This window comes from Numenius arquata, chromosome 1 (assembly GCF_964106895.1).
Source record: "Numenius arquata chromosome 1, bNumArq3.hap1.1, whole genome shotgun sequence".
NCBI classification, from domain to species: Eukaryota; Metazoa; Chordata; class Aves; order Charadriiformes; family Scolopacidae; genus Numenius; species Numenius arquata.
In genome coordinates this window covers 61,545,352-61,557,765 of record NC_133576.1, presented here as the reverse complement: position 1 = coordinate 61,557,765, position 12,414 = coordinate 61,545,352, and the positions used below count along the sequence as shown (strand labels likewise).

At 38.2% G+C, this 12,414-nt stretch overlaps 1 protein-coding gene across 1 annotated transcript in view; it reads left to right on the top strand.

Moving 5' to 3' along the window:
* Window positions 1-12,414, top strand: part of TBL1X (transducin beta like 1 X-linked) — a 201,419-nt gene that overhangs the window by 49,921 nt on the left and 139,084 nt on the right. The gene's annotated exons all lie outside the window — the stretch shown is intronic.

Genomic DNA, 12,414 nt, shown 5'->3' with positions numbered 1-12,414 from the left:
TTGCTTTTGATCTTCTGAACAAATCTAAATTTACTGTAAATTGATCAAAGTTAGGAAACTCGAGCCAAAATTATCACTGAAGTGATGCCTCTAGCAAACCTGGTAAAATAACACTTGTAAAATTTTTGGGCCCTCCTCCTGTAGTTTCTTGCTTCCTTTTTTTTATGGCCATTAACTACACTGTATTGTTTCTGGTTTGCAGGTTATTATCCCATCTGACATTTGCATATGCTGAGTCCTTATCCTGTGTCACACCTATACTTTCGCGTCATACACATGCATGCATGCTGTCTTCAGAAAGTACATTCATTGAAAGATACTCTTCACTGACCATTAGAAAGGAGTGTGCTGTAGATAAGCATACATCTAGGAGCTTTAGATTCCCTGAATTTGAAGGGAGTTAGGCTCTTCAACATAGGCACGGGCTCCGTGTTGGGCCTATACTTTATTTTTTTCTTACTCTGATAGTTTTGATAGATAAGATTCTAAAGATTAAAAGGTAAAGTGGTGAGGTCAGTCAGAAGGGAGGAGTGGAACTTGGAGACTAGAAATGGAAGTACTGGTGATAATTGAATCTGTTCAAGTGTGTTGTGATTTAAAAAAAACCTACTTCTTTCATGCTAACATCAAAAACAAACAGTGCTCAGATACAGATAATTCAGTATTCTTGAGACATTAATTGAAAGATCAAGCACCATACGGCAGCAGTGCAAACTTCCTTGATTTAGTCTCGTAACTGTGTGTCATCTCTGGCCAATACGGGTAATTTACTGTAAATTACTTTAATTCTTGTCCTTCCTTTTAACTCTGTACCACATTGTCAATTTGAAACACTGCCTGCTCATTTTTGCTTGCAAACTGCAATGTTTCTTTTACCATGTGTCCATACAAAGATTTAAGTATTTGTATACGTGCAAACTGTATGCCTTATTTGCAAATGTATCTTGGCATGTGTATTTTTCAACTAAGATGGTGAGTGCATTTTGCTGGTAGGACTTTACAAGAGGTACATGCATTTTTATTCAAATAAAAGTAATATTTGAAAACTTCCTGAAATCATGCTGGTTTTCTGCATGCAGATTCCATATTAGAAATAAAAAATACACTTCTTTTTTTCCAAATTTATGGACTCAGATATTTTAGTATATAAAAATTATTTACATAGATCTCAACTGTAAACATGAGGAGGTAGTTGTCCTGGTCTTCAGATTACTTTTTTATCAGAATAAGTCAAGTGTGCACTCAAAAAACAGTGTGTGCATTTTATATTCCGTGTATCCTAGACCAAGAACCTAACCAGAATTGTGCCTGATACTTATCTGCAATTTCAGTGAAGCATAACCTTTCCCATTATCAAAAACAAAAGGGCCAAATAGATACATGAGCATGTGGCACAGAGGACAGAAAACCATTTTTATATCCTGGGGCAAATTGCGCTACTGCAGATTAAGAAAATGCTGGGTGTCACTTACTGCAGCTTGGTATGAGATGGGTCCTCATCAGGCTTTGCAAACTGGCTGTATGATGGCTGTTTCATCCCGTCCATTGTAAAGTAAGAGACATGTGCTTAAGTCACTGTGGAGTTATTTTTTTCCCTGCTGCTGGGCAGGTAGCTAACTGGGAAGAATATCTACCCCTCCTTGTAACTGACTCAGCTCAGCTGACCAGCAGTAACATGCCAGGTCACGTCAACTCAGTGGTTTCTGGTCCATACCTGCCTTCCGTGATGCATGAAAGTGCTCTAAAAACATAAATATCTAGAAGATACATATATTTGATCTGTAGAATTGATGTAGTGAGTTATATTAGTCTACAATTTCTATGAGGTAATGCTCAAGGCTTTGCACAGCTAGACTGTCTCAGTGCAGCACTGTTACTAACATTGACTTTTACACTAAAGGGTACTAGCAGAAGTCATCCATCTGCCTTAGGAATTTGTGAGCGTTTTCTCTTACCAGTAATGCGTTCATCTGTGGGGGACAGCTCATACTACAGATATGAATGGGAAATGGTTAAGGTGTACATCTGATAATGGACTAAAAAGAGAAACCAAGTTCAAGTAGGATATTTATTTTCTCAGAAGAAGTGGTAGGGTGTTGCTTGACTTGAATGCTTGCTTTATTTACAAAGAAGATTCCCATGTCTTAGCTCAGAGAACAGTGCTTGCTCTGCGAGTTGCTTGGAAGAAAAAGTATTTTTTTGGAACGCAACTGCAAATCATGCATGGCATTTCTGAGGCAATTAAGAGATCTTGAGCTTTATGGGAAAGTAATTCATGTTCTGTCTAGTTCTGGTAATGTTCATGGTCTGGGCAAACTTTTCGCAAAGATAGTATTAGGAGCATTTGATTGTGATTGTGAAATTAACACTATGATGTGAGTAGCTACAGCACACTACCTTGTGTAGGAACCACCAAGCTGTTTGCTTGGTGCCAGTCAGCTCCTTTGTCCGTCGTTATTGTTTGAATTTGTGCTCCTGCATTTTTAATTCTTTTGTCTTTTTATTGTAAACCATCACTTTCAGTATGATCTGAATTTTAGAACAAGAAGAGCACTGAAATTATAAATTCAGAATCCTGAAAACCTTTTTCAGGAGAATATATGGGTGTAAACACGAGCTCTGTTAGAAGTCACTATAGTTGAGCAGCTTTTGCTCTGGCAGCTAAGAGCAAGTACGTGTGGGAGGAGGTGGCCTAACACCTGGAGGCTTGTCTAGATGAAATCACCACAAAAAGTCACTTTCAGTGCCAGCTGAGGACATGAAGGTGAGAGCAAGCAGTGGGGACACCACCCCCATGTCAAAGTGGGTGGAGGTTTGACCTTTCTAGGTATCTTCTGTGTGGCTTCTCAGCAGGTTAATGCAATTACATGGTAGAGGAGAGAAGCGGCTGTCTATAACCATCCGTTTAGAAATGGCTTTTGAGAGGAGGCACAGGCATTTGGTGTGGAGTATCAGGAGCACCCTGGTTACTCTGCACTAGTTCATCTCTTTGCTGCTAGTGTTTCGAGGTGTGTATTTAGGATTAAGAATCAGAAAATCTCAGTTACTAATTCAGCTCTGAGAGCCCCCAGTGTCTGGTCTCAGACAGGTCATGCTAGTCTTTATCTCAATATGCAAATATTTACAATGAGAAGAACATCTGTTAACATCACAGGATGTTGTGTAGATGATTTAATGGTTGTAGCAGTCTGAATTAGGTAAAGTGCAGTGATAATGCCACTAAGATGGCTCTGAGCCACCAGTGTGATGCAGCTGTGAAAAAGGCTAATGTGCTTCTATGATGCATTAGACATATTTTTGTAGAGAGAGGGAGAAATGCTAATAGCATTTCATAAAGCCTTCCTGAGACCTCATTTGGAGTATTGTGTCCGATGCTCTTCCCTTGCAGTGAACAGAGAGATGGACTGAAATTGAACAGGTGCAAAGACAGACTACTAGGCTGATCAGAGTTACAGAGTATTTATCTTTCAAAGAGCAAATTAGAAAGCTTTTGTCCTTTAGTATAGTCAAGTGAAGGTTGAGAAGGGATAAAGTTATTCCGTATAAATAAATTATGGGTAAACATCACCAACCAAGAACTGTTTCAGCTGAAGTATAACCAGTTTTGTTGCTATTGATATTATAAATTGGTCCTGAATGAATTTAGACAAATTATAAGAACTTTCCTCACCATTTCTTCTGAACGGGACACTGGGGTAAAGAACCAGAACAGTTTTAAGCCTGAGTTTAGTAAACTGCACAGCAGATTTAATTTTGGAATGACTGTAGAAAGTTAAGTTATGAGACAAGTTTTTGGTTTTGAAGTATTGAGGTCTCTAAGGGGCCTGAGGGGAGACTGAAACTGTTTGTTTTCATTATATTTATTTGGCACTAACAGCGTGCTTCAGCGTTTCCAGTGGTTGCTTGTGGATAAGAAGTATGTTTTTTCTGCTCTTCTCCCAAACCCTTTAATAACAACTGATTTTACTTGTCCTGTGTTCTCCCCACCATCTTCTCACATTCACCATGGAACCGATTACAAGATCTGGGATCAGGAATGAATCTTTCCCCCTTGGGAAGCAGGGGATAAAATAGATATTTTTATCCCTTTTTATTGTGTGAAGCATGGTCCACTTCCTGTGATTGTTTAGGAGAAGTTGTTACTTGGCAATTCTTAAAAAAATATGTAGCTATTGCAAAGACATAGGATATAGACAGTGCCCTCAAGCTCCATCTCTCTGTCTATGGTATTCTATAATTATAGCCTTTCCTATAGCTATTTTGCCTTTGGTAGGGTATTGAGAAGCATTTAGTGGTATTTAGGGCACATGGAATGGATATACTATGGAAACTTCAGAAATGAACATTCATCGCGTGGTTATCTGCAGTTGCACATCCACCCCGAAGGGATCATCTCTGAGTTACGCTGAGGCACGCATTGAAACACTGTGTTGGTGATCCAGATGAGGTGTTGCATTCTTTCTGGTGCTCAAATGTTGCTGTTTGGTGCAAAGAAGTTTTTCTGTCATGTTGTTTGAAAACTTATATGTATTTGTCATCTTCGGTGCCCCAGAAGGTTTGTTCTCAGTAAGTGATGCCTTGAATTTTGATTATCCCTCTGCCTTTGCATTTGCAGCATTTCTGTGAGAAAGTGGACTTCCAGGGAAATCAGTATATCATCAAAGACCTCAGATTGAAAGGGGAAGCATGGAAGGAAAATGAGATGTGAAATTCTTTCACAGGCTCTAACTTTAGTATTGAATTAAGTAACCAGAGTGTGGGCAGGAAGTAGAGGATGATAAAGAGCAGCACTTCCATTAGGTTGTCTTGTTTTTCAGAAAGCCATGCAGCCTGTGAGACGGGTAGTGTTTATAACACATTCATGGCATAGCTGCTTCCTGGTAAGTGTGCAACAGGAAGAAGTGTTGTTCTTAAATTAGTAAGTGAAAAAGCAGCTGGTAAAGGATGGGCTACGGCTTTCTAGATTTAATTCTGGACAGGATTTAAAGAGAAAGTTTCTTTTCAGCATTTCAGTGGAGGCTCAGATTAAAAAGTAAAATCCAACTTGTTATATTGCTGGTCTTTTTAGACTCAGGCCACCAGATTTTCAGTTGACTGTGAAAAGGGCTCTACACTTTAGGTGACTATTGTCATAAAGAAGAATTCATTCTTATAGGGAACCACTATAATATAAACCTGGGTATTTATAAAATACATTGTTAGACAGTGGAGAACTCTTAAGAAAGTGAACTTGTTCAATACGATGTTATTCCTGCTTTTACCAATAACTTGCCGTGTGTTTTTATACATACTATTTGAAAAGGACACAAATAATTTTGAATAGCTCATTAATTTTATAATTGTGGCCAGCTGAATGTCACTTTTATTTTTTCCCATAAAAAGACCGTAACTCTCATTTAGGATGAATTCTGTTTCAAAAATGAGTTCACAAGCGTGTACTTTAACTTTGCTGACTAAATTTAATAGCCAGTCTTTTGAAAATTTTAGCCATAATATTTATAAAATAGTAGACAGTTAAAAAATGGATGTAATTTATAATTTGCTTTGAGATCAAACATGAAAAACATGCTAGGGAACACGTGTTAATGGAAGGAGCTTATACTGTGGTAAATTTCTTTCCTGTTCAACACCTTACAGATAGTCTGGGGAAAAAAAAGCACTGAGACTTTATCTTTCATGGACAACTGTGTGACAGCAACTGCACTGTTTATATTTAAACCATCGGATTATCTCTAATACTTTCAGATGGTCTGAAGAGAACTTCTAGCAATGTCCTTCATGATGAGTTCCTATAATTAACGGTTCCTGAAACTACCAGGCCTCCAGCACTTCCTCTCTCCTGCAGCTCTCTGAAGTGTGAAGCTCAAGGATCAAAGAAATGTTAACTATATTGGCTTTAGGCTGTACAAAGTATAAACCCGGATCACTTGTTTGCTGAAAATTCTAGGGCTTGTCTGTGTGAGCAAGTTAACTAGCATCAGCCAGACTATAATTGCTGTAGCCATAACACTAAAATCCTCTTATTCTAGTAAGAAAGATGTTTTAAAGTGAGCTGGGCTTCTTTTGGATGAAGGTTGTTAAGCGAAAAAACTATTTATTACCAAAAAAAACCCCACCCCAGACTCCTTCATGGAAGATTTTAACTAGTGCGTTTTATGATTCTGTCACCATTATACTGGTAATTTTTCTGTGCCGGGAAACCATTAGATGGTAAGAATCGTTTTTTCCTTTCAATTGTGCGGGTCCTGGGGAGGCGCAGACACTTGTTGACGTGATGAGGTGCGGCTGTTGAACACAGCCAGTAGCACAGGATGGGGGCAATTCTTGGCTTCGTACGGGTAATTTGTGAGGGAAAATGGTGGACCTTCATTGGTAAATGATTCTCTTGACCTTTGTGGCAAGGAGGTATGTGTGGGTGAATGAAGCACCTTTTTCATGTTGCTGGTGATGGAAACTAGAATGTAAACACCATGGTAGGAGGGATGCCAGGAGCTTGTGAGCCAGAAGAGAAAATAAACAGAGGAGAAGGGTTCCCTAAAGTGAGTGGAGACAGATACTGAAATTCTTTTTATGTCTTTTTGGTCAGTTTACCAGTGGTTTTTTTTGTTTTGGTTTGGGTTTTGGTGGGTTTTGTTTTTGTTTTTGTTTTTTAATTCAACATCAGTCTACTACTAATTGTTACAGATATTTATGTTACTGTTACCCTACCTAGCAAACAAATGTGAACGTGCTGATGAATAGGAGAGACTGAGAGTGCCAAGTTTTGAGAAATGTCTAGGATCACCAGTGATAATTGGCTTTTGTATGAGTTACAGCCATTGGATTATTTAGCCTAGTTCCAAGGGCATGATTCATATTAACAGCCCTGCTCCCTCCATGGGTTGGAGGATGTGACAGTGGTGGATTTGCAGGGTCAGGCCATACTGATGACTGAATCTCATTCTAGCTTTAACACCAGCAGGCAGCATTCCAAATTGAGGAGAGAGAGATAGTACAACATTAAATATATTGGTGTGACTGTTTGAGACCTCTTCAGAAGAAATAAGAATAAATACCATCTTACATTATCCTGACAGGTACCGTTTAACGTTGAGTGCTTATCAGCAAGATCCAAGTATTTAGAACATTTTTATTTCCATGTTGGATTTGGGATCAAATAAAGATAATTAGATGCCAATTTCAGCATTAAAGTGTACTTAATGCTGTGTGGCTCAACAGTGGAATGAGTTATTTGTAAATAGTGCATTCATTGATGATATTGCATTTGTACTTAATTTTTATACATTGGGCACACAAACATTTGTTGAAAGGCTGCCTTGTACATAAATATTATCCATCATTTGTTATCTAAATATAAAATGTAACTTCAGTCTACTGTCTTTATTTTGGATAAATCAGAGAGCTGTTTTTTCTTTTTAGTTTCAATATTAGAAGAATCAAGATGTAATAGAAATTCTTCTTTAGCAGACACTTGCTAGCACTGAGTCATTCATCTGTACTCATTAAGTAAAGTATGCTGTTATTAAATGGCTGCTCAGTAATACAGTAGCAGCATAGGAGGGATATGTGCTTTCTTCACTGCATCTACATAATTCCAGCAGAGACTGAGATTTTTAAATCAAGAAGGGAATTCATTTGCACAGGTTTTATTACAGGCTGTGAGAATCCTAGAGCTTAACCTCCCAGGCTGTATGTGAAAATTTCACCCTGAAGAAGGGGTGCCTCTCTACCCCTCCTGAGTGAGCACTTGCTCCTGTTCTCTCACACGTGCTTGCAAACACATGCACGCGCTAATCAGCCTCCTGAGTATCTCAGTGCATGGCATGTTGAGGGATTCAGGATCAGACCACATTAGTTGTTTGGGAGGAGTAGGATTTTGGACGGCAGCAGAGCACAAAGGTAGATGAGAGAGAACCAAGACCGCTGTTGTAACCCTGAAGGGATGGGGTTGCATTTGATGGAAGAGGAGCCTGGATCTACTGCTCTGTTAGAGAAAAGGAGCTATGTGACCCACTACTGTTTTATCGTCATGAAAAGGGGTAGTATAGTGGCTCAAAAGAAAAAATGAAGAAAAGCTATGTGACTTCTTGCACTATTTAGCAATAGTGCAAATGCTATTCATGGGAAAGAAATGCAAAGCTTAAGCACAGAGAAATTTACCAGCATGTGAAGCAAAATGGCATGTAAAGTGTGCCGTGAAAATGTGACACTGTGTGTATTTGAATGAGCTGGGGCAGGAAGAAAAGGGAATAATACTGAGAATGAGCTGAGAAAAATAATTAACAACAGATCTGGCTTTAAATCCAGTGCAACCCTTCTAGATTTTTATTTTTCCAGTACTTCTGTCTTCTGGGCAATCAACATACAGGTTACACCAAACAAGACCATAAATCTTAGGAAGCTAATTGCAGAAGTAAAGTGAAAGATTAAATTAAAATTTTCACTTAAATCAGTTTAGTATTTTGTTTTACGTTCACACCTCTGAGTTACCAGTGATGAATTGTATTAAACCTAAGGAAAAGCTCCTGCAGCATTTGCAGCCCATGTGGGTTGTGCCCCCAAAGTACTGATTATCCTGTGCAGAAAGGTGACTGCATTCTTCCTTATTTGAAACTTGTGTTGTATTTCAGTGAGGAAATTATGAGGAAGAGGAATGAACAAACGTAGGAAGATGAAGAGTTCTGTGAGATAGGAGTATGTATAAAATATGGGAAAAGAAAAAATTAGGTAGAAGGGCAGATTAGTGGGAGAACTGACAGGTTTAAGATACTGATATGTAAATCCATGCTAGGAACAATCCTACGGCTAGCTATTAGTTTTCATTGATGCCAAGAAGCTGAAGTCACCTAATCTATATTAAGGTTTATGTTACCTCTTCTTTTCAAAAGACACTGGTTATAAATAAGAGTGATGTCATGAGGTAATCCAAAGAACTATTTTTGTGTATTGAAAGGCAGGAAGAATGTTCTAAATTAAATTCTTCTCATATTTGAATTTATTACATAATTCTGACTTCTGTTTGTATAGATTTAGTTCATTTTCTGTTGATACAAACTTTGTTGTTATCAAGCCAAATATTGAAACTATTCTAAAAATAGGACTTATGCAATAAATCCAATGTCTTTTAATTTGCTTTATTATTTTACATCTTGGGGGAATCAACCTCTCCCAACTGTATACAATCATCTTAAATTCAGCCTTAAGCACCTCCCCCACAAAAAGGGGGGGCTGTATGAGACAAGACAGGAAGGTGTCTTTGGTTGGCTCATATTTTCTGGCAAAAATCGGTGAAGGTATGCTATCATTTGCTTTCTTCCAGTGGAATAAAGAGAAGCACACTTATCCTTGGTAAACAGTGCCAAGAAAACCCTGTTCTTAATTAAAAACCATTCCTCCCTCCTCCCCCCAATACTTCATATATTTGGTTGAATCAAGGGCTGTTTTGTCTTCAGAAAGAACGGCTTAAAAAAGTACTAGTAACTCTGTATTACCTGAAATGTGGAATGATTTTAGATTGAGATTTAGACTCTGTCTACCTTTGAGTTCTTTGTAGAATGATTTAAAAAAAAAAATAAAAAAAAAATTAAAAGAGTAGATGGTGTTAATTTACACCAAGACTGAAGAACCTACAGTCCAGAAAGCCTTCATACAGCTGCCTTGAAATCTAAATATACAGGGTCTGTGTTTTTCAGTAGTGAGGGATTTAAGTGCCTAAAATTCTACTTCTGCACAGACAGCAGTGCTGGTTCGGCTTGTCTTCTGCGAAAGTCCTTCTGGGATCCTGAAATTAAGTGTTCCTGCTCATTAGCCCTCGTACAGATCTCTTTAATGCTCATCATTGGAAATGAGTTCAGCACAAAGCGTAGCAGCCATGGCTATAGCACACTAATCACAAAGACTCTGTAGGAAGCAGAAAGGAAATATCGAAAAGATAGGGAGTCGGTTGTTGAGAATAAATCTGAAAATTGCCAGGGCAAGAGGCAAGTGCAGGAGGCCGAGTGGGAGAGTAAAGCAGTGGGAAAAACACTGAAAAGTAAGAAGCGATGCGGAGTAGCTAACAGATCTGTGAAGGGACAGAAAGCTCAGAGGTGATGCTGAGATTAAAAGGAAAGATAGTATATGAGAATGGGAAACTAATGGAAAATGGGATTCTGGTTTTGGGGAGGGAGCAATGTATCGTGTAATGAAGTTAATGAGAATGAAACAGTCACTCTAAAGAGGCAGGGAGACAGAGCTGAGATCAGGAATAGGAGACTGAGCCTGATAACAAGGAATGTGATGGAGGTGGTAGCACTTGCCCTCAGGATTGGCAATGGTACAGCTTAGATGAGAAGGAAAGGTGGCCAAGTTTTGAGGGAGACTCCTGGGCATCTGTATTGAACAAGATGGAGCTTCTTTTCAATGGTTACTGTGTTTAAAAGAGCTGGAAATTAAACCAAGTTCAGAAAGCTGTCTTGAAGCATGTTGTTTGAGTTACAGAGAACAAGGGCTGCAAAGCTGGCAAGGTGAAGAACTAAGGTTGCCTAGAACATGTTAACTGAGCTCCCTTGGACATTTGCATTATGGTATAGTTTTAAATGATAAGATCTCAGAATTGTATGGTTTTTTCAACTGGACCAGAAGCGTAGGAAGACTGTGCAGTAAAGGAGACAGATCTTTGAAAACTTGCTTTCATTTGTTGTGTAAACTTTAAGACAGGTAGTGAATGGGGAAATGCACTACAAGAAAGGCAACACGCATCGCTCAGTTAAGGCAGATGAACACAGCTTCCCTAGAAAATGAGTTTAAAATATTATGTAAGTCTAGATACTCTGATAAGTGAGTTTTAGGACTCTCTGGTTGAACACTAAAGTTTTTAATGCTCCTGATTCCAAAGTTTCATCAAGTTCACAGTCTATGGGGATTATATGACATCCCTCACAGAGGACTGCAATGCAATCTCTGGTTATCCTGACAGCACCAAAGAGGAGCTCTGTGTGAGAAGTAGCTTTTCTGTCCTCAGAGTGCTGTTTTGAAACAGCACAGAATAACCTGGAGCAGATACAAGTGTAGAGCTGTGCTGTGACCGTATGTAATTCAGTTAATGTGTGGATTTTCCAGTACTCTCTTTTCTTCTTGCTACTGTATTCGCTGAATGAGGTTGGGATCCTGTGGAAAAGAATGGCATGTCATCACCTAATACAAAGCCAGTCAGACTAGATATGAACAAGGGGGCCCAATTAACTCCATATCCTTAAAAAATAAAAACAACAAATGGGACTTCTAAAGTGCTTACCTTAAAAATTTGTTAGTTTCCACCTCATTGGACACATTTCTTATTTTAAAATTTTAGGGTTGTTGAGGATGTTGATGCTTATATATAGCTTGTTGACTTTCATCTTTTTAAATGGCATGTTTTCCATATATTTATCCTGGGAAAATCTGGATGCACAATGTGCAAAGAAAACTTAAATGCTAGGAAGCATAGTTACAGTCAGTTTTTTAATTTCCGTTGACTTCTGGTAAAATTTTCTTTGAAAAACTGTACTTTGTTTACTTTTCCAATTATGTATTTAATTGCATGATGGAGAAGATGAAAAATAATTTTCTTTTGTTCTGATGTAATTGTAATTATATTTCAGGGGAACTAATTCCATCTTTGTTTTCTTTCTAATCTGGTTATATTCTGACCGTGGTCAAAAGTAAGACTGCAACTACTGTTTAGAATCATAGAATCATCTAGGTTGGAAGGGACCTTTAAGATCATCTGTCCAACCATCAACCTAACTCTGATAAAAAAAAACAAACAAAAAACAAACAAACAACCCCCAAACAAACCCACATCACTAAACCATGTCACTAAAGTGTCACATTTAGAGAGACTAGGTTCAGTTGTTGTGTCGTATCAAATGCGTTGCTTTTCTGCTCTGTTATTGTTAGATGGGCTGCTCTAAATGAGATGGTCTAATTCTGGAAAATTTGTGCAGGTGGACTTTTCTGTCGGCAAAGCCACACTTATTTAATTGGAGCTCCATATGTCTGCAAAAAATGATTCCATATGGTTGAATATGTTTCTTTAATTCATACTAGTGCCAGAAGAAAGCAGAATGGCTTTATTTTTTGAGCTCCTCCTTAACTAAGTGACACTGCACCTGTACACAAACCTTCTTTCACTTTTTAAAGCAGTAATTGAATATGTAGGATTTTCTTGTTTTAAGGTGGCTTAAATCTGTGGCTAACAAAGCCTTAACTGTGTTGCTGTCTGTTTGTACTCCTAAAAGCAAGTGATGAAATATACTTAAATCATGTAATCCCACCTTCTACAAGGTTGAATTTGCATGAGGATTCTCACAGAAAACTCTTTCATTTAAGGTTGTGCTGAGTCTACAAAACATTTATATATGTAGAACTGGTCAAATAAAACCTAGTCTTTTT